The following is a 4,261-nucleotide window of genomic DNA, read 5'->3' on the forward strand; positions in this document are numbered from 1 at the left end:
TAAAAAAATTACTGAACTTAGAGGAAAATCAATTTGGAAAGTCCATAATCACATGGCAAAACCTAATAACAAAACGCATAGACAAGAACACATATTCCTGACTTGGTACAGGCATTTTCAAATGTAGAAAATGGTGAATTAAACCTGATTTTATAGCGGTAACCCTCTGACTTTGGTGACAATTATTTTATAAGTAATTGCAAACAATATGACGTTTTTTAATTGCATGGGAAGTTTTCAACAAATCAAAGCTGGTGACAAATTATGTCAAACAAATAGATAGACACTGCTATCAATAGATTCTTTAAATGAACCTACAATTGGTAACGTACAATTTCAGACAATAAGTCGTTAACGCATTCGAACTCATGTATCTGCATTCGTGGATATTGATTATTTTTGTAAAACAATTATTGATCTGAAACAAATTTAGTATATACGGGTTTCTATTGTATTTTGATAACTTGCTTCATTAATATACAATTGTTGACGATTTGTAATAATTAATTTTACAAGAATTTTAATGCTTAAGGAATACTCTCATTAGATTTGACGCAAACGTTGCGGCAACTTTTCCAGACAGGGATAGTCGAATGACTGTAAGAAAGAAAGCTTAACACCAAGATCAAGGTATTTCACTGTACATTTATCATGTTTATGTTACCTTATATAACGGCAGAGTATAATGTGGTTAAATTTTGGGAAACATATTGACCAAAAAAAGTAGCCACGTAAGACAGTCTTATTTATCAAAAATTGCGAAAAATGACATTTTCTACTGTTAGGAGGGTTTTGAAAAGACAAAACTAATGACAGATGTGCAATAAAACACAAATAAGAATATCTATAAAAAGATGCTTTTGATAAACATTACAGTTGTGATGTAATATTTCAGATAAACAGTCATAAACATATTCCGCACAATATCTGCATTTGAGCTTACTGATTATTTGTGTGAAGAAAAACAAATTACGAACTTAATCAAATTAAGTGATCACTGTTTAATATTTCATTAATATACAACAATTTACTATTTGTTTCTTTTCATGTCACCAGAATTTCAAAACGTGTATTATATATAAGAAATGACAATAAATAATATCACAGCATTAATAGCCAACATTTCGGCGACTTTTTAGACAGGTATATTGGAATGACTGTACGAAAAATAGCAAAACATGAAGATCACGATATTTAACTTTACATTTATGTTATCATGTATAACGGTCCAGTGAGTGTGGTTTGAATTCTGATAAACATATTGACTAAGTAAAGAGTCAAGTAAGACAGTTTTATGTTTTAGAATTTACGAATAAAAACTCATTTTTCTATTGTAAGGAAAGTTTTTAAAAAGACAAAGCTTATGACAAATGTGCAATAAAACACACATAGGCACTCTTATGAAAAGATGCTTTTAATGAACATTGTTTTGGCAACGTTATATTTCAGACAATCAGTCGTAAACGCATTTGAATACATATATCGGCATCTGATAATATTTGTAAAAAAAACACTTTATAAACTTAATTTCTCAATAATTAAACAACATAAACAGCAAACACCTCGGCGATTGTTTCAGGCTAGAATACTCGTTTGACGGTTAGAAAAAAAGCAAAACATGAACATCAAGATATTTAACTGTACATTAATATTGTTTTATATAACGTCACCCCGTAATGTGGTTTAATTTTGATAAACATTTTGACCCAAAGACCTAGCCACTTAAAATAGTCTTATTTATAAAAATTACAAATAGAATAAAGGTTTGCTATTGTTAAGAGAGTTTTTTAAAAGACGAAGGTAGTAACATAGTGTACAACATGTACAATGAAACATAAATAAGCACAGTTATATAAAAAAATTCTTTCAATACGAAAAACATTGGTAATTTAAGACTTCAGACAAATAGTCGTAAAAACATTCGAACACATATATCTGCACCCAAGTTAACTGATTATCCCCCCCCCAAAAAAAAAAAGATAATGTTTTTAGTGTACACTGTTTCTTTTGTACAATTACAACTTACTACATACATATACAAATATTGACAATTTTTTTTTCTATTTTTAGGATACTTTTTGATTTCTTGGAATAGTTTCTTCAAATCAGAAGTATACATTTTGGACAAATTTTTGTAAACTGGTATTCAAATAACTGTTAATAAACATGCAAAACACCGCTATCAAGACAACCAACTGCACATTTAGTCTTCCTATTATAACGGCGATCTTGAATGTAGTTCAGGTTTGTGAATAATATTTACTAAACGTTAAAAGTAAAATAACAAAAAAATACTTAACTTTGAGGAAAATCAATTTGGAAAGTCCATAATCACATGGCAAAACCTAATACCAAAACGCATCAAAAAACGAATGGACAAAAACTCATATTCCTGACTTGGTACAGGCATTTTCAAATTTAGAAAATGGTGAATTAAACCTGGTTTCATAGCGGTAACCCTCTGACTTTGGTGACAGTCTCATAAAATTCCGTTATATTTACAAAAGCTTATTTTATGAGTAATTACAAATGATATGACGTTTTTAAATTGCATGGGAAGTCTTCAAAACGTCAGAACTGGTGACAAATTATGCAAAAATATATAGGCAATGCTATTAATAGATACTTTAAATGAACATACAATTGGTAACGTAAAATTTCAGACAATTAGTCGTTAAGGCATCCGAACACATGTATCTGCATTCGTGGATATTGATTATTTTTGTAAAACAATTATTGATCTGAAACAAATTTAGTATATACGGGTTTCTATTGTATTTTGATTACTTACTTCATTAATATACAATTGTTGACGATTTGTAATAATTAATTTTACAAGAATTTTAATGCTTAAGGAATACTCTCATTAGATTTGACGCAAACGTTGCGGCAACTTTTCCAGACAGGGATAGTCGAATGACTGTAAGAAAGAAAGCTTAACACCAAGATCAAGGTATTTCACTGTACATTTATCATGTTTATGTTATCTTATATAACGGCAGAGTATAATGTGGTTAAATTTTGGGAAACATATTGATAAAAAAAGTAGCCACGTTATACAGTCTTATTTATCAAAAATTGCGAAAAAATGACATTTTTTACTGTTACATGTGTTAGGAGGGTTTTGAAAAGACAAAACTGATGACAAATCAAATGTGCAATAAAACACAAATAAGATTATCTATAAAAAGTTGCTTTTGATAAACATTACATTTGTGATGTAATATTTCAGATAAACAGTCGTAAACGCATTCACACACATTTATCTGCATTTGAGCTTACTGATTATTTTTGTGAAGAAAAAACAAATTACAAACTTAATCAAAAGTAATTGATACAAAGTGAAACTTATATATTACGTTGTTGTATTAGTGAGAATACAAGGTGTTTATCACAAATGTTAATTCACCTGAATGGGTGGAGCTTACGTTTTGATTAACACAGGACAGTCTATTTGAAGATGTGTGTGATAAAGAGGATTGCCACTTCAATTATTATTGATTTCTAATCACCTATCATGTCACCAAACGAATTTACAAACAAAATGAGTGTATGATGTGGACAGTTCACTGATGAGTGTATAAAACACCTATATATAGATGAACTAGTCTATTATGAGCAAACCGATAAAACTCTGCCCAGTCAAGTAAAAGAAATCAAGCAGTACTTGCTGCCATTGCAAGTTTTGCTATTGCGGCAGTATATTAGTGATATAACAAGGTGTATACTTCCTGGTGTTGCAAGTTGTACTATTGTGAAATATGAATACTTCATCGATGTGTATTAGTCAGAATACACGATGTATACTTGCTGGTGTTGCAAGTCGTTATATTGTGGAAGTGTATAAGTGAAAGTCAACTGTGTTTCATTTTACCAGTTTGGAATATATTCATTTGGTTCAGATTCAAAGTGATAAACAGTGTAAAGTAAAATCACAAAACTACTGAGCTCCGAGGAAAATTCAAAACGGAAAGTCCCCAATTAAATGACAAAAAAAACCCACATCAAACGAATGGACAACAACAACTTAACAAACAGACATTACAGGTAAAAACTCTAATTCGAAAGGTCACATTCTCGAAAAGAGAACGGGATTGTAGTTACGACATACATGTTTGGAACATATCCGATATCATTAATATAACAAATATTTCATGACGGTAAACATACTCGTGATGGCGTCCGTTAAAATTACGAAGTGATGATTTCAGCTTCCCAATGCTTCACTATTGGGAAGCTGAAACCTACTCTTTTGACGTAA

General features: G+C 30.3%; 1 long non-coding RNA gene across 1 annotated transcript; it reads left to right on the forward strand.

The window, feature by feature from the left end:
* Positions 1-380: 380 nt before the first annotated feature.
* On the forward strand, positions 381-2,954 carry LOC134709777 (uncharacterized). The gene is made up of 3 exons (XR_010106041.1): positions 381-630; positions 2,071-2,244; positions 2,871-2,954. It is a non-coding gene; the product is annotated as an uncharacterized LOC134709777 (long non-coding RNA).
* The last annotated feature ends 1,307 nt before the right edge of the window (positions 2,955-4,261 follow it).

This window comes from Mytilus trossulus, chromosome 1, assembly GCF_036588685.1.
Source record: "Mytilus trossulus isolate FHL-02 chromosome 1, PNRI_Mtr1.1.1.hap1, whole genome shotgun sequence".
In the NCBI taxonomy this organism is placed as follows: Eukaryota; Metazoa; Mollusca; class Bivalvia; order Mytilida; family Mytilidae; genus Mytilus; species Mytilus trossulus.